This window comes from Ambystoma mexicanum, chromosome 5q (genome assembly GCF_040938575.1).
Source record: "Ambystoma mexicanum isolate Mex_15411 chromosome 5q, UKY_AmexF1_1, whole genome shotgun sequence".
Lineage (NCBI taxonomy): Eukaryota > Metazoa > Chordata > Amphibia > Caudata > Ambystomatidae > Ambystoma > Ambystoma mexicanum.
The window spans coordinates 525,369,113-525,391,880 of NC_090933.1; the positions used below are offsets into that span (position 1 = coordinate 525,369,113).

At 49.7% G+C, this 22,768-nt stretch overlaps 1 protein-coding gene across 1 annotated transcript in view; it reads right to left on the bottom strand.

The window, feature by feature from the left end:
• Positions 1-22,768, bottom strand: part of PRKDC (protein kinase, DNA-activated, catalytic subunit) — a 3,362,625-nt gene that overhangs the window by 2,650,924 nt on the left and 688,933 nt on the right. The window lies entirely within an intron of this gene.

Sequence of the window (22,768 nt, forward strand, 5' to 3'; positions counted from 1 at the left end):
CAATGAGTGAAACTCTGTATGTAGGTTCACTTTAAAACCCTTGCCGGTAACTGTTGCCAGCTCTATAACTCGCATAGGAGTGGGCGCGAGTAGAAGTTCATTGCTGTGAAGAGTCTTGTTTAACAATTAAAATGTATCCCGCGCACTTCTAATGCAAGTCGGAGTGCTCGTATATAAAAGAAAGCTTTCATTTCCATTGTTGAACTGTTAAAGCGTTACCGGAGCGGTCGCGTGTCTCCAATTAAGAAAGGGAGCGCTTTCCAAATCACTCAGGAACCTAAAGCTGACTTTCACAAAGTGTTACAGGGTATATACCATCAAGGAGAGGGTGCGTGTGAACAATTGTGATTCCCGACCGGAGCCAGAGTATAACTCTGTGTTAATAAATGGGAATACAATCCTTTAAGGGTCTTTAAAGTTAAAGATCCTCTTTAAAGAGTGGTCGCGTGTACTTAAATCGGTTTCTATTTGGAAGATTAATCCTTTTCAACATCCAGGGCAAGTCTTCAATTAATGCAGAAGTTGTTAAACTGACGAAAAGAACAAGCATTGCCCAAACCAGTAGATGAATCCTTTCTATTGTGAATCAGCCCTGTTAAAGATCTATTCACCCACATGCTGAGGTTATTAAAGTTGTTGAAGGACAAGTGTCCTCTGATACAAGTGTAACATTACTATCCAAAGTGGAAAGTGTGTCAATACAGCTTCAGGATAGCTACTGGAACCACAAAGGTGTGAATAAAGCTGGGGAAGGGAGCTAGGTGCTTTTAAGAAGATGAAATCAACAATATGTACTGCTGAGACTGTTGAAGTTGAAAGAGGAGCAGTCATGAATCGGATGCGGGTTATATTGGTGGCAATAAGACAGACAGAAGAGGCAAAAAGTCTGCCCTTTTCTTATAGCCTAGAAAAGAAGAGTGCCTTGTCTACCTGTGGAGGTCAAAGGAATTCAAGTTGGAGTAGAATTTATAAAACTGTTCTTGTGTATAATACTGTCCGTTCATCTTACCCTAGAGTTGATTGAAGTAATAGACATACTGTGGAACAAAGGAGCCTGTTCCCATGGTAACAGTAGGAGAAGGCGGTTGTCAAGAGGAAAGCAACACCCAAGAAGAAGGATCCTGACAATTATACCAAAGAGACTGCAGAGGTTGAGAATTACAGAGGAAGTTGTTGAAGCAGAAGTTTCTTTCTTCTGTGAACTGTGGCAAACCAACCCTGGAAGGAAGTTACCTAGGATTACCACTGGTGACTTTTACTTGGCTGCAATTCGAAGGGGAACCTTTAAACAGTAAGCGGCAGAACTGTTACCAGTGGATTTTTGTTTGGTGAACATTTATTTAATTTGGAACTTGCAAATGGTTCAATTTCTTTTTGACCATTTGGGAGGGATTGACTTTGAGCAATCCAGCAGGTGAAGGTCATCCAAATTACTTGTTTTTGGTTATTCCATTATTTATGTTGTTGATGTATTATTGTGAATGTTTTGTTGTTTGGTATGAGGGCCAGTTTTGTTGATGCTAGGAGTAACCCCCATAGACTAGATTGGGAACTCCCTGTTAGAGTAGGTTTAATGAGGCTTAATTTGCACTTTTTACTTTTAATAAAATGTTTACTTTGGATAAAAACACAAGCGGTTCTGCCTCGCATTACTGACCCCTCACAGTACGCTTAGTACAGGTTCAAGTCTGGCCTTATTCTCAATGCTGCTTTGTCCTTCCATCCTCTGGAAAAGCCTCCGTTCCTCTCTCCGTCTTGAGCCACATCTCCTTAAATTCCGGAAACTCCTCAAGACTTTCCTCTTTGCATCCTCCTTCTCTCTCCCCCTCCCCTGCTAACCACCTCTTTCTGCTCTATCGCTCCCTCTACTCTACTTCTACTCAGTTACGCCGACTAGCTGCTGTCATGGCCACAGGCCCCAGAATACAAAAACCACACCATCCAGTGATGGGGGCAATGGGTCACTTCACTCACTTATGTCCCTTTGGGACCCAGAAAACACAGGGGCACTGGCTGGACTTAGTCCTGGCGCCAGGCTCATATAGAGATGTGAGCAGGAACACTTTATTTCAGTGCAGGAGTGCTTTTATTTTACAAGAACTTTCCAGGAGCTGACAGCCTTTATTCCAGAGAACATCCTCATGTGCCGACTCATCGGGTGTGGCTCCCTAGCCTGGTCTTCATGTGCTGACTCATCGGGTGTGGCAGACAGGCTTAACCTGGTGGCCGTGGCTTCAGAAGCTCAGCTATATAAGCTGCTCCATCCTTAAGGCTGGTGCTTCGTGCTACTGTGCACTCGCGTGCAACGTGACACTCACCGCCGCTTGGACCAGTTTACTTACCTTTGAAACAGGCATTCTCCTGCATACTCACCTCCAGGAAACCGATGTTTTATTGCTTCATCTACAGACTCATCTCCTGACATCCAATGATCTTGATCCCGACGCCGCAGACCGCGTTCCGCATCCACAAACTCGGACTCTGTGAAGAAGAAAGACACAGTAAGAACATCCGTCCTAGGGCTATGCCGCATTTGAACCCTGTGCGGCCCCTAGTTAACAATTTACCAGCTACTGTACCGCTGCAGCTTGGTTCCTCGTTCCCTCCGGCTGCCGCCTTGAGCTCTGCAGCTTCTGCCGGGCCGGCAACATCACCTGCAAGGAAGAAAGTTTGTCTCCCTTCCCCAAGGTAGGACGCCCGAAAGGTGGCCTCTGCATCGGTGCAGAGTCGGCTTATGATTTGGTAGTGCTGCCGCAACGAGCACCTACAATAATAATCTCTTAGGTGCCGTACTAAGGAAATCCCCCTTTGGAAAAGGGAACACTGATCATTACAATGTACAACCCGCCCCACCCCAGGCTGTGAATACAACAGTGATAGGAGACAGATATAGTATTTTATTGCTTATAGCGCAAACCTAGCCCAAGATGAGCAGAGAGATTTGCAGCAAGAGAGTACCAGCATTGGGTGTGGCATTGTACACAGTAGCATAGTACTTTTGGTGGTGGGAGGGAGGGATTGTTACTCGTTTGGCAGGGGCTGTTCAAAGAGCCTCACTTAGCGTTTTAGTGCAGAACTGGAGGATGTTGGGGGCATTTTGAGCCTCTACTGGGATTAAGTACCAGGTGACCAGTGCGTGGCAGGAGAACTGCTTGCGAGTCACCTCTTTATGGGTTAGCATAGACTCCAACATTTACGATATTCTTGCTACATGAGACACAAGAGCCTCCAGAGGTGTGGAGATTAGCCGACAAGTATGTTGGTGTCCCGTTTGATTCTGCATTGTAGGCAATACATGAAGTTTTGAATAGGACCCTGGCAGGGAGAGGGAGCCAGTGAAGCTTGCACAGTAGAGAAGATCTAGTCAAATTTGCAGGTGCCTTTAAGGAGGTGAGGTGCAGGGTGGTGGGCTGCATTGAGGGCGGCCTGATGCGTGGCTGGAAGCCTAGTAAGGAGGGTGTTTGCCCTGTCAATGTGCGTGATCACGAAGGCTTGGACCACCGTGCGGAAGTCATGCAGGGGGATGAAAGGTGGATTGCACATTTTTGGCTATGTGCTTTTAGAAAGAAAGGCTACTGTCAACTATTTAGCCATGGAATTTGGCTGAGTGACAGCTACAGAGCGAATCCTTCTAGGTGCATGATGTTCAGTCACTTTTTTGCGCAAGTTGTTAGGTGTGTGGGGGTGAGGGGCATAAGGACGAATTACATTTTGATAGGGTTCAGTTTGAGGAAAGCATTTGGCATCCATATTTAGATATTATCCAGGCATTTGTGGAGGCAAGCAATGTACTTCGGCCTTACAATAAGAAACACATTGCAACTCATTATCATGCCAGGACAGTCTTACAGGATTATCATCAGACATTTGGTAGTTTCAGAGAATCTAGTTCCAAAAATGAAGTTTCTTATTTAACCATATATGCATATATGTTTAAGATAGTTTTTATTCCAAAAATAACAGATTCCAAAGTTCCAGCCACAAATTCAAAGTTTCCAGCCAACACAGGTTTCAACCCTCCTGGGTCTTTGTCAAGGGCAAGAGCATTGCTCTTCTTGTGATGATCTCTACAGTGATAATAATTTGGTTTGTGCTGCTTGCGAGTGAAAGTCTCTGCTCAAGCCGTTGCATTCTCAATGAAAAAATAATTCTGTCTTGTTAAAGATTTTATACGTGATTGGAGTACCACTATCCAATGTAAAGCACGGTTCTGTTGCCAAAACAGTATGCAACTTCCAGTTCCTATTTCAGTGCTGTTGTAGGTAAGGTATAGGGCATCCATAGAATTATGCAGATGTATTTACATTCTGACGTGATCAGCCTTGTTACAGTGTCCACATCATTGGGGCCTCTGATGTTGAGGATCAGCTGAGTTTCGTCCGCATCAAGGTTCAATGTATAGATTGAAGATGACTGGCGAGGGAATGGAACAGTGCGGGACCCCACACATGACTAGGAGTCAGATGGATCTGGAGGAGCCCATTCATATGGCCTGGTGTCTGCTGGGTATTACTCAAATTGACCTTTTGTCCTAATTGACCTAATAATAGTGGTCCTAATTGACCTTCTGCACAATTGACCTTTAGCTTTATATATATGGGATACATTACTCACCGTAATCTTATTTCTGATGCCTGTATCTGCTTAGATTCACATGCTGTGCATAGGCCGACATCTAGTGGAAGCTGCAGAGTATTACAGTTTGTTTTTCGAAACTCGAAAATGGGCGTCGACACAGGGCGTGCCAGTAATACTATCCCTAGTGTGACGTCCACTGTACCCAAGATCCCTCACGCGTCTAGGATCCTCAGATTGTATTTTTTCTGACATGAGGTAGCATGAGGAGTAGCGCGAGTACAGATAATCCAAGCAGATAGATAGAAAGGTAAGCTACAAGCAACCATGTTCCTTCTCTCAGAGGGGAGGAAGGGTGGGTCGCATGTGAATCTAAGCAGATACAAGCATCAGAAATACAATTACGGTGAGTAATGTATCCCTTCTGAGGCTTGTGGAATCTGCTTAGATCACATGCTGTGCATAGATTAGCGAGCAGTACCTGAAGAAGGAGGTGGGATGTGAGAAGGGTCATGAGCAAATAAGTGTCTTAGAACCGCTTGTCCCACTTGTGTATCTGCCTTGGAATGGGTGTCAATGCAGTAATGCTGAGTAAAAGTGTGACTAGAGCTCCAAGTAGCTGCTTTGCAAATGGTGTCAAGGGGTACATTTGCAATGAAAGCCAGAGTGGCCCCAATGCCTCTAGTAGAGTGGGCTCTTGGCGTGAAAGGCAGAGTTCTTTCAGAGAGTGAGTAACACAGCTGGATACAGTTAATAATCCACTTCGAGATGGCACCTTTAGAGACGTGATCCCCCTCTCTGCCTGTAGCTACGGAGACAAACAGTTGATCTGTTTTTCTTAGCGGTCAGGTTTTATTTACATAGTAGAGGACCGCCCTACGCACATCTAGGGTGTGTAGTTTCACCTTAGGCGAGCTTTGAGGGTCCTGGAAGAAAGCTGGAAGCTCGATGGACTGGTTTACATGGACATTTTTATATAAACTTACGTGAGAACCTAGGGTGTGTGCGTAAAACCAGTTTGTCTTTATGGAAAGTAAAGAAGGGATCCTGCACTGACAGAGCCTGAATTTCACTGACCCTTCTTATAGAAGTAATAGCTACTAAGAAGGCCGTTTTATAAGTCAGGTGTTTGAGACTGCTTTTATGCATGGGCTCGAAAGGGGGTCCCATGAGCTTGGCTAGCACCACATTAAGGTCCCACCCTGGTGGTGGGTTAGAAATAGGAGGGTGGAGTCTCTTTACTCCTTCCATGAAGGCTTTAACTACTGGTACTTTCCACCACAAGACCTTGCTATGGGAAGTGGTGTATGCCGACAGGGCTGCCAGGTGTACTTTCAGTGAGTTAAAGACCAATCCTGCGTCTAGCAGGTGGAGCATGTATGTAACAATAGTGGAAGGAGTGCAATCAACAGGGTTGATTTGTCTACTCTGGCACCAGATAACGAACCTCTTCCACTTGTCAAAGTAACAGTGCCTTGTGTTTGATTTCCTAGATTCCTTTAGGATGTCCATACACCTGTGGTAAATTGAGATGTCCAAACTCTATGACCTCAGGAGCCATGCTGCCAGGTTCATTGGGTTGGGTTGCTGGTGCACTGTTTGACCTTGGTGCTGGGACAGTAGGTTGTACCAGGCTGGAAGTTTGATAGGCTCGCACACCGCCATCTTGCGTAGGTGTGAGAACCACGGTTGTCTTGCCCACATGGGAACAACTAGGACGAGCGTCATCGATTCTCTGTTCACCTTGTTCAGCACTTTCCTGATGAGAGGAGTTGGTGGAAAGGCGTACGCAAACATCCCTGACCAGTTCATCCACAGGGCGTTCCCCTGGGAGTCTGGTTGGGGGAGCCTGGATGCAAATCCTGGGCATTGTCTGTTTTCGCTTGTGGCGAATAAGTCTATAGTGGGGAAACCCCACTGAGAGAAGATATCTTCTACGACCTCTCTGTGTAGAACCCATTCGTGTTCCTCTGGGAGGGAGTCTCTGCTTAGAGCATCCGCTAGGGAATTGAGCTCCCCTGGAACATGCTGTGATGACAGGAAGATGTTCCGTCTGAGTGCCCATATCCAGATTTTCTGGGCAAGCGTGGACAGATTTGGCGAACAAGTCCCTCCTTGCTTGTTCAGGTAGAACATGGCTGTTGTGCTGTCCGTCCGGATTTGCACCGACAGGTTTAGTAGGTGGGGCTCGAACGCTTGAAGCGCTCTGAATACTGCCAGAAGCTCTAGCAGGTTGATGTGGTTCTTGGCCACTGAGGGAGACCAGAGACCCTGAGCTGTGTGGTGGAGATGGTGAGCTCCCCACCCCGTCAGACATGCATCGTTAGTGACTACTGCCTGTACTTCAGGATCGTAAAAGGGTTTCCCCTGTGCGAGATTCTCTCTTGTCCACCAGTGAAGGCTTTGTACTAGTGTTGGCGAAACGACCACTAGATCGTCCCACTGACCGCTTGCCTGAGACCACTGTTTCGCCAACCATTCCTGCATGGGACGCATGCGCAGGCGCGCTTGGGGGACCAGGTAAATACATGACGCCATCATGCCCAGTAAACGCATTGCTTTGCGTACCGTTATTTGGCGACCGGACTGATAATGCAGAATTTGCAGTAGTATATTCCGAATTCTTTCCTCCGAAGGAAAGGTCAACCCCTCTTGAGTATCTAGGATTGCTCCTAGGAACTGTTTGGAGGTGCTTGGCACCAGGCTTGACTTTTTCTCATTGATTGAGAAGCCTAACTCGTGGAGGAGGTCGATAGTCCTTTGAATGTTTGTCCTGCAAATTACTGGGGTTTCCCCCGTTATGAGCCAGTCGTCCAGATAAGGGTACACCGGGATTGCCTCCCTGCGTAGGTGTGCAGCCGCCACCGCCAGTACCTTGGTGAATACCCTTGGTGCTGAAGCTATCCCGAAGGGCAGTACCTTGAATTGGTAGTGTCGACTGTCCACCTTGAAGCGCAAGTACCTTCTATGCGCTGGGAACATTGAAATATGAAAATAAGCATCTTTCATATCCAAGGTTGCCATGTAATCCCCCTTTTTTAGGAGGGGGATTACCTCTTGTAGCGTAGTCATACAAAACTTTTGGGGCTTGACATACTTGTTGGCAGGCCGTAAGTCCAATACTGGGCGCATTGTCAAATCTTTCTTTGGCACAAGGAAGTAAGTTGAATAAATACCCTTCTTTACCTGGTGTCCCGGGACGAGTTCTATCACGTCCTTTTCTAGCAGAATGGCGATCCCCTCGAGGAGAATCTTCTGATGTTTTAAAGAGTGTACTCTTTGTCGTGGAGGATGGTTCCGGGGACGCTGCAGTAGTTCTATACAGTACCCTGTGGATACTGTTGACAGCACCCATCTGTCTGATGTGATCCCTTCCCAAACCTGGGTGAAGTTGGAAATGCGTCCCCCTACTGGGGTGCGTGAGAATGGACCCTGAACTGAGCATCACTGCTTTGGTGGGGGCGTGCCGCCTCCCTTGCTGGGGCTGCCTCTGCCTTTACCACGACCTCTCCTATTACCCCTGCCGTAACCCTGGGTAGACTGTTGGCTGTTGTTCCACTGTGTACCCTGCCCCTGGGAATAGTTAGAACCTCTCTGGGAATTTTGGCCGCGTGGGTGACGAAAATTACTATTCCCTCTCTGGTTAGGGGGTTTATTGGTTAACTGGCCAAGGGACTTGAGTGTCTCGTATTCGTCCCTGGCATTCTTCAGTGCGTCTTCGACCGCCTTACCAAACAACAGATCGGCTTCCACCGGTTTGTCCAACAATGATGCCTGGGTTTCTGCCTTAAAACCAGACTGCCGTAACCATGCATGTCTCTTGATAACAGTGCCTTCTGCTATCAATCTGCCTGCGTTGTCCGCGGCGTCAAAGGTTGCTTTCAAAATGCAACCAGACACGGCTCTACCCTCTGCGGAAATCCGAGCTAACTGGCCCTTTGAAGGTTCAGGAGCAGAGGCTATGAGTGCTGCGACTTCTTCCCACTGTTGGCAGTTGTAGCTGGCCAACAGGGTGGTGGAGTTTGCAATCCTTGCTTGATAGGCGGACGTTGAGGCTACTTTCCTGCCGAAACCATATAGTTTTTTGCTCTCCTTGTCGGGAGGAGCTTCGGACGATGACAAGGGTGTTCCAGCCCTCTTACGAGTGTTAGTGACAACTAGGGAGTCTAGCTTCAGATGTCCTCTTATATAGAGAGGGTCAGACTGGGCTGCCCTGAAAAGTTTTTCAACCCTGGGATTGACTGCTCTGGTGAGGTTCGGGTTCACCAGGGACGGGTCTATTCTTCGCTGAATAGACTTAAGGATCGGGATGGTCTGGGCAACAGGCCTCCTTTCTCCCACTAACTCCTCTGCGAAGTCCCTCTCCTCCTGGACACCGTGGGTGTCAATATGGAAATGTTCTGCTGCATGTGCGAGAACCTCGTTTAGGAGGGGTTGGTTATCGACAGGGGAGTCGGTAACCATGGCTTCGTTTTCTACCGGGGAATCTACTCTGTAGGTTTCAGGGTCTTACTCCTCCTCTTCTTGGTCCTCATCATCCCCATAGTATCCCGTCCCGGTTTGCTCTTCTACCATGCCAAATTCTTGGTCCTCACCAAAGGAAGCCTCTCATTGATACAGTGAGTATGGTCTAGAGTATGGTTGTACCTCGAAGGGGTCTGTAGACCTGTGGAAATGAAAGACAGGAGACAAAACACGTGCTGCAATAATCTTTATTATTGCCGTATGGTTGATCAGGAAAGAGTCAATAACTGAAAGGTGTAGTAAATCAATAATAAACTGAAAGTTCTGGCGGTTGCTTCACCGTGGGGTTTTTCCTTCCCCAATTGCCCTTGGGATAAGGCTGTGGTCCTCTAACTCGGGTTATCTGGGTAGGCCCACCACTCGGGGTTGCCTGCGTGCTCCTTCTCGGTGTCCTGTGAATATAACAGACAGCCTTGTTTAGAAAAGGCGGGCTTTTATATACTTCACTGGTTTCAAATCCCCACCAATGAGCAGACGTCTTGCCTAGCTCATCTGTTATTGGTTGGGAAGGTTTGGTCCCGCCTCCCTTAAAACCGGGTTTCCCTGCCGTCAGTTTCGCCTGCCCCTGTAGCATGGGGACTGTTCCTGAAGCGTTTCCATCGGCGGCATCCATGCGGCGCCGGGACTTGGGGTCATCGGGGTGGTCCCTGATGTCGGGGTTCTTACTCCTCCTCGGCCGCGGGCCGCGGCCTGCTTCTTGACAAGGTTCCCGCCCCCTTCCCAGTCCGGGTCGGCGACTCCAGTAAAGTGGGTAGCTAACCTCGCCGTAGCGTTCTGCTGGGGCGGCTCCGCTCCCGTCAGGCTCGCCGAGTTCGTCCGATGTGTGAGAGTTGGCGGCTTTTCCCAAGTCCGCTGCCGGCACCTCTTCACACATACTCACCCCGGGATCTGGCCGATCGGGCCAGTGAGAGCACCTGGACAGGTAGTCTGCCACCAGCTGAAATCTGCCTGGTCTATGCAGAGTCAGAAAGTCAAAGGGTTGTAGGGAGAGGAACCAGCGGAGAACCCTCTGGTTGGTATCTTTGTGTCGGGCAAGCCATTGCAGAGGTGCATGGTCCGAGAACAACGTGAACCGACGACCAACCAGATTGTACTTGAGTGATTCAATCGCCCATTTGATGGCCAGGCATTCCTTCTCAATCGTGGAGTAGGCCGACTCATGTGGCAGCAACTTTCGGCTGATGAAGCATATGGGCCGCAGTTCCGATTCTTGTTCCTGCGACAGGACGGCGCCCAAGCCATGGTCCGAGGCATCAGTCTGGAGGAAGAACTGCCTCTGAAAGTCGGGACAACATAATACCGGATCAGATGTGATCCTTTCCTTTAGAAGGTCTATGGCCCTTAGGGCGGCTTCGTTATTGGTCAGGTTTGGGTTCCCTTTGAGTCTCAGCGCATCGGTGAGTGGCGCGGCTATGGAAGAAAAATCGGGAATAAACCTCCTATAATAACCAACGAGCCCCAGAAAAGCCCGTATTTGTTTCCTGTTCACAGGTGTTGGGATGCGATGAATGGCCTCGGTTTTGGACATCTGTGGTTTCAGCATTCCACCCCCCACCACGTGTCCGAGGTACTTTGTTTCGTGAGTTCCCATCGTGGTCTTACTGGGATTGATGTGAAGGCCTGCTCTATGTAGGTCGGCTACAACCGTTTCCAAGTGGTTCAGATGATCCTCCCAGGTTTTGCTGTATATGACGATATCGTCAAGGTAGGCCGCTGCATATCCCTCATGCGGTCTTAGGATGATGTCCATAAGTCTTTGGAAGGTGGCAGGTGCCCCATGTAGGCCAAAAGGAAGAACCTTAAACTGATACAGTCCCCTCGGTGTGGAAAAGGCGTTTTTTTCTTTATCCTGGGGTCGCAAAGGGATCTGCCAGTATCCCTTTGTTAGGTCTAGAGTACTCAGATACCGGGCAGCGCCGAGTCCCTCTAACAACTCGTCCATCCGTGGCATTGGGTATGCTTCGTAACTAGACACGCTGTTCAGCTGCCTGTAGTCCATGCAGAAGCGGATTGAGCCATCAGGTTTAGGGACCAGAACGATGGGCGATGACCAAGCGCTGACTGAAGGCTCAATGATGTCTAGGTGTAACATTTCATCTACCTCAGTGTTTATGATTTGTCTCCGGGCTTCGGGTATCCGATAGGGTCTGAGCCGTACCACCTGTCCGGACTCTGTTTTTATCTCATGTTCAAGTATTTTGGTCCTCCCTGGTAAGGTGGAAAAGGCTTCTCTGTAGGGTAGTAGCCTATACATTAGCTCCGTTCTCATGATTGGCGATAGGGCGTTCCCCCACTGGACGTGGTCCAGGGAACCGGAGTCCGGGTTCGCGGTTTCCAACGTTTCTATGTCGCCGATGGTTCCTAGTGCTGATACTAGGGGTTCATTCCACTCCTTTAACAAGTTGATGTGGTATATTTGGTACGGGTTGGTTCGGTCAGGTTGGTGCACCCTATAGGTCACGGGACTGAGAACATCCGTGATCTTATACGGGCCTTTCCATCTGGCCAGTAATTTGTTGGCGCTGGTAGGTAAGAGTACGAGTACCTGGTCTCCTGGGCTGAAACACCTCATTCTGCTCCCCTTATTATAGTTTTTCTCTTGTATGTTCTGGGCATGAGAGAGGTTGGCTTCCGCCAAAGCACGCAGTGCGCTTAAATGTTCCTTCAGTTCCTCGGTATATTCGGTTAGGGTCATTTCTACGGAGGCCTCCCATTCTTCCTTAACCAGGTCTAGGATTGTTCGGGGTTGTCTCCCGAACAGGAGCTCAAAGGGGGAAAACCCCGTGGAGGACTGGGGCGTGTCTCTAAGGACCATCAGAACAAGAGGTATCGCCCTATCCCAGTTCTGGGCATCTGGTCCTGTCACCCTTCTCAACATTTTCTTTATCATTTTATTATATCTTTCGACTAAGCTGTCGGTTTGGAGATGATACACGGATGTTCTTAGCTGCTTAATGTGTAGGCGTTCGCACACTTGTCGTAGTAAGGTCGACATGAAATTCGTCCCTTGGTCAGTGATGATTTCTGAGGGTAAGCCAACTCGGGCAAAGAAGGGTATGAGTTGATCACATAGTTGTCTGGCTGACGTCCCCTTAAGGGGAAATGCTTCAGGATAGCGTGTAGCGTAGTCGACTACGACCAGCATGTATTTATACCCTCTACTGGCTGGATCCAATGGACCGACAATATCCATGCCGATCCTCTGGAATGGTACTGTAATAAGGGGCATCTTTTGTAGAGGAGCTTTAGCTGGTTTTACTCCACTCGTTAGTTGACAGGTAGGGCATCTTTTGCAAAACTGGGCCACCTCCCCATAGATTCCCGGCCAATAAAACCGTTTGAGTATATTTTGCTGCGTTTTCAGCGAAGCCATGTGGCCTCCACAAGGATGGTTGTGGGCTAATTGCAGTACTATGGGGCGTTGCTTTCTGGGTAAAACTAACTGTTCCTTAACAGTCCCATCATCTGCCTTATATATTCGGTACAGTAGACCTTGATGAAGCACAAATCCTGGTCCCCTGGAAAGATCTGGATCCCCTTCCGGTGTAGCCCTCTCTCGGGCTACCTTGAGGGTGTTGTCCGTTAGGGTTTCTGTCCTAATGCTATCCTCATTATCCTCTAATTTCCAGTCGATGGCTCTAGTCATATAACAAGCCTGACACCAGTCCATACGGCTTCGTCTCTTTTTATTGATGAGGGTTCCTGGACCAGACATGCCCCTTCCGGGTTCTGGCTCGGGACCTACTTCCCTTCTCCCCTCCTTCGTCATCAGTGCCTGGTCAAAGTTAGGTAAATCAGTCCCTATGACTACCGGGGCAGGCAGAAAAGGTAGGACGGCAGCCCTCAAGGGTGACAACTCCCCGTTTATTTCAATAGCCACATTTTTCATCGGATAATGTTTTATATCTCCATGTATACATTTAATAGGTACGGATACGTTAAGTAAGTTGGGTTTGCTACTTACAGTAGGTGAAATGGCGGTTTGCCGGCTGCCGCTGTCAAGTAGACCACGTGTGGGTCTGCCGTCGACTCGTATGTCCACGATGTAGGGACCGGGTACGCTCTCTTCTTGTAGCGTGTGCAGGTACCCAATATCCATTGGTTCAGCGGGTCTTCTCCTGGGACAGAACCGGGCTATGTGGCCCCATTCGTTGCACTCAAAGCACTGAGGTTGCCGATATCCTGGACTGGTCCTTGCAGACTTGTCTTCGATTCCAGACCTCTTCTCTTCTGGCCTCCGAACCGCCTCCTCGGGTTGTCTCCATCTCAACTGTTGTGGTCTGACCCCTTTGGTCAGTGGGGCATCAGTCATTGGTACTGCTATGCGCGCTGTTATCCCTGTGGGTGGAAACCTGTGGTACCCAGCCTTTTGATACGCCGAGGCAATATCCACCGCTTCAGTTAGGGAGGGTCTGTGATGTTGCCTCACCCACCTCTGCATTTGTCCTGGCAGGGCTTCTACGAACTGCTCAAGGATAATCTTGTCAAGTATCGGTTGAGTTACGACCGTCGGAGTTGACAGCCACTTTTCCGCCAGGTCTTTTATTCGATAATACAACTGCCGTGGGTTTTCCCCAGGCCGTAACTTGGTGTCCCTTAGTTGAATTCGATAGGCCTCTTCATCAAGGCCAAGGCGATCCAGTACAGCCGTCTTTATCTCACCATAGGGAGTATTACCGGTGGGGTTTGCCGCCTGGTAGGCTCCTTGCATGACGCCGGACAACAAGGGGGCGACATATTGTCCCCATCGTTCGGGGGGCCACTGTGCGTTCCTGGCTATTCTTTCGAAACTTGTAAAAAAGAAGGCAGGGTCCTCGCCGTCTTTATACTTTTGTAGTAATGCGGATGGGACCATTGGTTGCGTCCTAGAGCTAGCCACCATATCGGTTAGCTTCGATATAGTGTCATGATGTTTATCCTGTGCAGTAGTTTGCACCGTGCTTTGTAACTGCAATGCCTGCTGGAAGGCTTGGCGGTCGGCAGCTGCTTGTTGGTTTTGTATCTGAACCAACTGCTGCAGTTGCTGCTGTCCTTCCGACAGCGTTTTGATCAATGCCTCCATCGCGCCGCCGTGTATCCCACCTTCGTCGCCAGTTGTGGAAATGAAAGACAGGAGACAAAACACGTGCTGCAATAATCTTTATTATTGCCGTATGGTTGATCAGGAAAGAGTCAATAACTGAAAGGTGTAGTAAATCAATAATAAACTGAAAGTTCTGGCGGTTGCTTCACCGTGGGGTTTTTCCTTCCCCAATTGCCCTTGGGATAAGGCTGTGGTCCTCTAACTCGGGTTATCTGGGTAGGCCCACCACTCGGGGTTGCCTGCGTGCTCCTTCTCGGTGTCCTGTGAATATAACAGAGCCTTGTTTAGAAAAGGCGGGCTTTTATATACTTCACTGGTTTCAAATCCACACCAATGAGCAGACGTCTTGCCTAGCTCGTCTGTTATTGGTTGGGAAGGTTTGGTCCCGCCTCCCTTAAGACCGGGTTTCCCTGCCGTCAGTTTCGCCTGCCCCTGTAGCATGGGGACTGTTCCTGAAGCGTTTCCATCGGCGGCATCCATGCGGCGCCGGGACTTGGGTCATAGGGGTGGTCCCTGATGTCGGGGTTCTTACTCCTCCTCGGCCGCGGGCCGCGGCCTGCTTCCTGACAAGGTTCCCGCCCCCTTCCCAGTCCGGGTCGGCAACTCCAGTAAGGTGGGTAGCTAACCCCGCCGTAGCGTTCTGCTGGGGCGGCTCCGCTCCCGTCATGCTCGCCGAGTTCGTCCGATGTGTGCGAGTTGGCGGCTTTTCCCAAGTCCGCTGCCGGCACCTCTTCACAAGACCTCATCGATGTTTCAAACCGGGGCTTCTTACTCGGGGGGATAGGATCATTAGAGCCTGGGGTGTCGCCCCTTCTGGATCATACGAAAGGAAATGGTCTGGATTTTTATCGTAAAAATCAGCCAAAGAAGGCATCCTTGACATGACCCTATCTATGTCTTCACTGGACCATTTTTTGGAACTGGGAATGATTCTCTCAGCAAGTCTCGGGGATTTCTCTTGAGTAGATTTGCTGGTTTTAGACATATCAGCAGACCTGGTCTTGTCTGTCTGTTTAGGGGGAGTGGTGTGTTTCACAGGTGTGGAAGAGTGCAAAGGCTGCTTCTTTTGCTGTTTTCCCCCCTCCCCGTGAGTGGAAAAGTGTTTTCCCTGTCCTTTTGTGGCTCCGGAGGTTTTCGACGCCTGGCGTCGAGGATCGGGGGTAGGCTCCCTGTCCTTCGAGCGTGGGGCCTCGCTGATTTTGTCTGCGGGCTCCGACTCCTGGAGTGCGGCCTGGGGGTGGAAGTCGTCTTCGTCCTCCGACGATCAAACTTCTGTTAGCCTAGGGAGCGAGGCACTCTTGGCAAGAGTGGATGATTGCCTGGAGTCATGCGGCGATCTCGATTGAGAACGCCCAGAGGACACCGAATCGGACCGTTCTGTTTGTGCCTCTTTCCGAGAACTCGACGTCGTCGAGTCTCGGTTGGACTTTGTGTGTTTAGTGTGTTTGGTGTGTGAAGCGCTTGTGTCGCCGGGGGTCTTCCCCATAGCCGCCCTGCCGGACGACCTTCCGAGGTCGGGGACTTGCGCTCAGCTGTCTTCCGACGCCGTAATGCCCTCGCCATCCGAAAGTACGGCGTCGCTGCCGTCGCTGAAGGCGCCCTCCGCTGCCATGGCCGCTTGCCTGGCGTGGTGGGCCCAACGCTCCGTCGAACGGTCCTTAAGTGTCTTAGGTTTAAACCTACTACAGGCTCTGCAGTTCGCTTTGGGGTGGTCCCTCGGCAAGCAGAGATTGCACGTGGCGTGCCTGTCGACCCAAGGGTATTTGCGATTGCACTTGGGGCAGAATTGAAAAGGGGTACCCTCCATACGCACCTTGAGGCAGCGGGCTGTTAAGTGTAGGAAATGTATAAGGTGTACCTATATACCAAGAGTGTAGAGTATGTACAACCCCCCCACTCTCCCTACTTGCAGGGCCGAGGCCAGAGGCCTTCCAAGGCCCGGGCCGAGGCCAGAGGCCTTCCGAGGCCCAAATCCGTCGTGCAGCAGCCAACGGTCGATTTCTTCTCCAGCCGGCGTCGAGTGTCGAAGTTCGACGTTGGGATGGGGAAGGATGTAAATAAATTAATATTTTAGCAAAAGTATGGCTAAGGCCAGGGGACTCCGCAAAATGCTTCCGACCAGTATGGCGGAAAAAAACAATCTGAGGATCCTAGACGCGTGAGGGATCTTGGGTACAGTGGACGTCACACTAGGGATAGTATTACTGGCACGCCCTGTGTCGACGCCCATTTTCGAGTTTTGAAAAACAAACTAATACTCCGCAGCTTCCACTAGATGTCGGCCTATGCACAGCATGTGATCTAAGCAGATTCCACAAGCCTCAGAAATATATATATATGTGTGGGTTGTGGGTAATAAATAATATAATGGGATTGGGTAGGGAGTTGCAGGGATTTTGGGATTGAGTGGGGGTTGCGGGGGGTTTCCCACCGCCTATATGTCCTAATTAACCTTCATTTCACAATCAATTGTGCAGAAGGTCAATTTTCCTGCGATCAATTGGGAAAAGGTCAATTAGTATACATCTGTCTGCCATAGGTAGGACGCAAACCATTTTTGGACATTTGTGTGTGTAATGGCACCCCCTAAGATCAATGCAGTTGGTCAGCTGGTGCAAGTGGATCTAGATCACGTGACCTCTGCGACACCCACCTGCTTAGTCCCACCTCATTCTTTCCTTTCATAAATTATAGGGCACCTCTCACCCAGGAGCCCGAAGCAAAGACCAGACAAAAAGGACAACTGTTTAGCCCTGGTAGGGCCTGGAAATGGCCAGACATACCAGGTAGACATCGCCTTGGGATTCACCACAACCCATTGCCATCCTCTCCAGGGATCGCACAACCAAAAGCAATCCCGGACAGCTACCACCACAAATTAGTCAAAATTCCCTGTACTTTTGAACATGCACTTACTCTTGGCATTTGCCCTGTTAGTATTGTTAATGCCTGCCCAGCAGTTGCACATTTCGCCATCACTGACCTCATAACCACCAACAACAACAACAGGAAGACATCCTCCTACCCCATGAATACAGTATTCAACAGACTGACAGCACAAGAAAAACTGGAAGTGGGATGGCAGTCATCCATAACATCTACTGGCCCTGCACGATAAACCTGACCCTTGAACAAAGCGTCTTCAATTTCCTCACATACTAGTTCTCCATCTCAAACAATGGCTCGATAACATTCCACTTTATTTACAGGCCACCCCAGGAGGGTGGCAACTTCATCAATTGTCTCTCCAACCTCCTCTTCTCAGCATTGGTCTGATACTCAAAAAGATCATCCTCCTCAGAGACTTCAACATCCCTGAGTCTCAACCAGCAAAACTCCTATGCAACTATTCTCCTTGACCAACACCATGGACCTTAAATAGATCATACTTTCCCGATGCATGTCAAAGACCACAAGCTCAACATCTTCACGTCCTTCCTGCTCCTCTTGTGCTTGAACTTCTGCACCCTCAACTGGATTGACAATGCCACAATCTCCCTCGTAGCACACACAAAGCTTCTGCACAAAGGCCAGTTTTACTGAGTGCCTCTCCTTCATGAATCTCCAGCTAGAGACACTAGGAGGAAACCTTCGCAACGTTCCCCACTGCATGGAATGCCTCAGCCCATCTGGATACATTCAACCACTTCAACAAAGAACAAGTTGGCTGCAAATGCATCCTCAACGTCTAGTCGCACCAAAGACAAACTGTCTGCACTCCGGTATACACCCAAGTTGACTGCCAACAAACATTCAAGTAGATCCTATTAGGCAGAAACCTGTGCAGTTCCCTTAGGGACCCCTGCAAAAGGCTTAAGACTACAGGTGTTGGCAGTAAACCCAATTGGTAGCAGTCTGTACCACCCAGATTTACCTGGTAGCTGTGGCTGAGCAGCCAGACTTCTCTCAAGAAGAGTTAGACAGTATATAGAGTATACACAATAGGTACAGAGATACAGTAGCACAAGCAAACACTGACCAGAGCTTTGGTGTAAAAGTATATAATTATTTATTTAAAGACACACTTGTAAATTACACTAGCACAAAAAGGGGTAAGTAAATTCAACACACAGTCACTATTATAGATATACAACCCTGATTACTTATTAGACGAGTCTTAGTGAGAAACACCACTTATTTTCAGACAGAGGTGAGCGCTTAACTTAAAATGGCACTCTAATAAGTTATGAAAAAAGGGAGGGAAAAGGCAGAGTTATGAAAGCACACAATTTCAATACTTTTAAAAGAAACACAGAGAGGCAGGTTAGGCAAAGTCTACTGGAGAGCAAGGAAGTTCAAATGCCAGGCCCACTCTTAGAGAGAGCAAGCGAAATGTGTCCAGGATCACACAGTGGGGTTATGCTCAAAGAGTCTTTGTAGATAGTTCAAAAAGATGAGATCAAGTCAGGAAAAGTTAGTTAACAGGCCCCAGGCTAACCCAGGTTAGAAAGTCAAGGATGTACTGTCACCCCGAACGATCTGTCGCAAGGGAAGCCAGGCGGGACATGGTACCGGAAATGGGAAGAACGCTCCAACGGGGGCAGTTGTTCCTGGCAGCGGGTGTAAATCGGTGTTTCGTCCAGAGGAAGAGGAGGTCTCGACGTGGAGGAAAGATGAAGGTCGTTGAACTGCCAGGGAAGAAACCAGCCGCGGAGTTCTCCAGTTAAAGGTACTACCCTTTTATTCGCGGTAGTGGTAAATCGTGGTATACCGGTTGCCGGGGTGCTTGGCACAGGCAAGGCGGCCACGAGATGATCCAGGAAGGCGAAAAGACGGGCAAACTGGTTATCCCCACCAGTCAAAGGAAGAAGACTCCCCGGGCTGGAGATATCTCCTCTGTCGTCGGGAAAAGTGGTGAGACTGTTCAGCAGGGCTCCACCGGTGGTGTCGTCGTTGCAGGTCAGCTCGGCTTCTCCCTCCTCGGATTCTTTAGGTCCTGTGGCGACTTCTGAAGTTCCAGTCCCCAAAGCCCTGCTTTTATGCAGAAAACCCCCATTCATCAGTCCTAGCTGCCACTCAAACATGCTAAGTGGTGAGCCAGGCGGCTCACCACTGGGTCAATCACACAGGAGTGCGACTTGAGTTGCTAAGGCAACTCAGTCCAGGGTGCCTAAACCCCCTCCGACACCCCTTGTGGTACCCAGACAGAGTGGCACCACTTTTGGAGGCTTCTGTGGAGAAGCCCGCCAAAAAGTGGAACAAAGGGCTCGACTTGGGTTGGAGTCACAGAAGCAAACACAAACGCCATTTTGGAACCGAGTTTCGGCAAAAAATACCAACCAGTGAATTTATATTAATTTAATAAACCGGCGGTATGTTCGAGGCTATATTAAAAAGTGGTAGCCTCGAACAATGGGAAAATCCCATAGGACTGTATTCGCGGTCGAATATAAAAAGTAGCATCCACTGCCACCAGCCAAAACTCGGTCATGGGGGGACTGGACAGTGCCCCCTCGAACAACAGACCCCGGGGCAATCGAATTGCCCCGACCAGTACGTCCACAATATGATGGTTTGTACTGGTTCTGTTCACAATTTGAGACTAGTAAAGCCAATGGGGACTTTACATGCCCTGGGAGACAGTAGTCCGTCCCAGGGTATGGAGTCTATGTTTGGGGGTCGCTACGACACCCCTGGGTTACTGCACGGAGGGTGCTGTGTAACCCACATACCAAAAACACATGAAGCCCTATGGGGTGAAGGACCCCATAGCCCATAAAAAACATACAAAGTCAAAGGAACCCATCAAATCATGTCTAAGAGTGGGAGAAAAAGAGTCTCACTCTTAGCAGGAGAAAAAAATAAACCCCAAAAATCCAGCAAAGCTGCTGGGGGACTCACTAGGTTTGGAAAGAACAAGTTACTTTCTTACCTGGTAACGTTCTTTCGATGGGATGGTCCGACGACGTATTCCATATCTATGACATGTAATCACCACAGCTGTGCTGCTTCGGAAACTTTTTCGGCGTCTGCGTCCTGCGTCGATGACGTCGATGCGCCGCCGTCGAGGACCTCCTCCGACGTCCGACGTCATCCGATGTGATAAGTAGGACGCACGACGCCAGTAGCCTCAGTTGTAGTTTTTTCCCCCAGAACGTGTGACATAAGTCAACTGCCAGTCAGACACAAAGCCTTGCGGAACGTAAGCTGCAATCGCAAAAGAAATTCTGCAGCGGGGAAGGCAGGGCGGGAGCGATATGGAATACGTCGTCGGACCATCCCATCGAAAGAACGTTACCAGGTAAGAAAGTAACTTGTTCTTCGAGGGGATTGGGTCCTCCGACGTATTCCATATCTATGACAGACTCCCAAAGCAGTACCAAAACAAGGAGGAGGGAAAGAATTTAGAATCAAAATTTAGAATAGCCAATCAAATAGCAGAGCAAAGGACCGCCTTGCCAAAGGCCAGATCCTGCCCTCTGATGGAATCGAGGGAATAATGCCGTACAAATGTATGTACTGAAGCCCAGGTGGCTGCATCACAGATGTTGCGAATAGGAACACCCCTCTGCAGGGCAGTAGATGCAGCCACGCCCCTGGTAGAATGGGCCCGCAAGCCAGCCGGTGGGTCCTTACCCGCCAAGCGGTAACACTCAGAGATGGCCAAAATAATCCAGCGTGACAAAGTCTGTTTCGTCACAGCTTGCCCCAAGCGCTTACCAGCGTAACCAATAAAGAGTTGATCGTCCACTCTGACCCGGGACATGCGAGAAACATAAAAGCTCAAAGCTCTCCTAGGATCAAGCCTATGGAGCCTCTCCTCTTCCTTACCAGGATGCGGAGGAGGATAGAATGCCGGAAGAACAATCTTCTGGGCCAAATGAAATTCCGTCACTACCTTTGGAAGAAAAGAAGGACGAACTCGAAGGACTACCCTGTCCTTGTGAAAAACAGTGAAGGGTGGCTTAACAGAAAGTGCCTGTAACTCCCTCACTCTGCGAGCGGAAGTAACCGCAACTAAAAACACAGTTTTCAAAGTCAACAGCCTCAAAGGGCAAGAATGCAAAGGCTCAAACGGAGCACCCATAAGAAACCTAAGAACAAGGTTCAAATCCCAACCGGGCACCAGGAAAGGCGACGGAGGGAACACATTAGTGAGCCCTTTTAGAAACTGTGAAATCAAAGGGATTTTAAAGTAAGAACATTCTTCAGATGAGCGCATAAAGATGGACAGCGCCGCCAGGTAACCTTTAATGGTACCCACTTGCAAGCCCCTGTGGGCCAAAGAAAGCAAAAAGGACAGAACCATGGGGATGTCACATGCAAAAGGATCCACATTCTGAACTCTGCACCAGTCGCAGAACTTACGCCAACGGCAACGGTACAGAGACTTAGTTGCGGGCCTTCGGGCCGAAAGCAACACCTCCATCACGTCTTCAGGGAGGTCCCAATCCTTATACCTCAACCTTTCAGAAGCCAAGCGTGAAGGTTGAGGGATCCGACCTCTGGATGGAGAACCTGACCCCCCTCCCGTGAGAGCAGATCGTCTCGGTAGGGAAGACGACGTGGAGGGCAGATGGACAAGTCGAGAAGGTCCGGGTACCACGTCCTCCGAGCCCACGCCGGAGCAATGAGGATCATCCGGGAACCGAACTTCCGTAACCTCCGCAGCACTTGCGGGATGACGGGGACTGGAGGAAACGCGTACAGCAGCGGGAATGACCACTCCACCACAAACGCGTCTCCTAAGGCTCCTTTCGGAGGAAATTCCCGCGAGCAAAACCTCTCGCACTTCCGGTTGACACTGGAGGCGAAGAGATCCACTTGAGGGGTCCCCCAAAGGGCGAAGATCTCCAGGAGAATCTCCTGAGCCAACTCCCACTCGTGAGAGATCGCGCTCTGCCTGCTCAGAGCGTCCGCCGTCACGTTTTCGTCTCCGGCCAGATGAACTGCCGAGATCGAAACTTCCTGCCGGATGGCCCAGAACTCGAGCTGCATCGCCTCCCTGCACAGAGGAAGTGACCCTGCCCCCCCCTTTTTGTTGAGGTAGTGCATGGCCACAGTGTTGTCCGTCATGATCAGGACAGTCTTTCCTCGCACAGTCGGCAGAAAAGCCTTCAGGGCTAGCCTGACGGCCCTCAGCTCCAACAGATTGATATGGAGTCTGGACTCCGACTGAGACCAACGACCGCTGACAGTCAGCCCGTTGGCATGAGCTCCCCATCCCGTGAGGGATGCATCCGACACGATTGTCACCTCCGGCCAGGGTAGCCAAAAAGGAGCCCCCTTCATCAAGTTGCCTTCGACGGCCCACCACAGAAGGTCCCGGGCGACCGAGGGCGGCACCTGAACCGGGTCCGACATCCAGCCGGAGGACTGCGACCATTGCGTCTTGAGTGCCCACTGCAAAGATCTCATCCGCAGGCGAGCCTCTGGCACCAGAAGAATGCAGGATGCCATGAGGCCGAGCAACCTCAAGAACTCGAACGCCGGGAGCGTCTGGGCATGCTGAAACTTGTGCACCATCTGCTGAATGTGAAGAGCCCTCACCTGGGGAGGAAAACACAGCCCCAGGGAAGTGTCGAGCACCGCTCCGATGTACTGGAGCCTCTGTGTTGGCGTCAAATGGGACTTCTTTAAATTGAG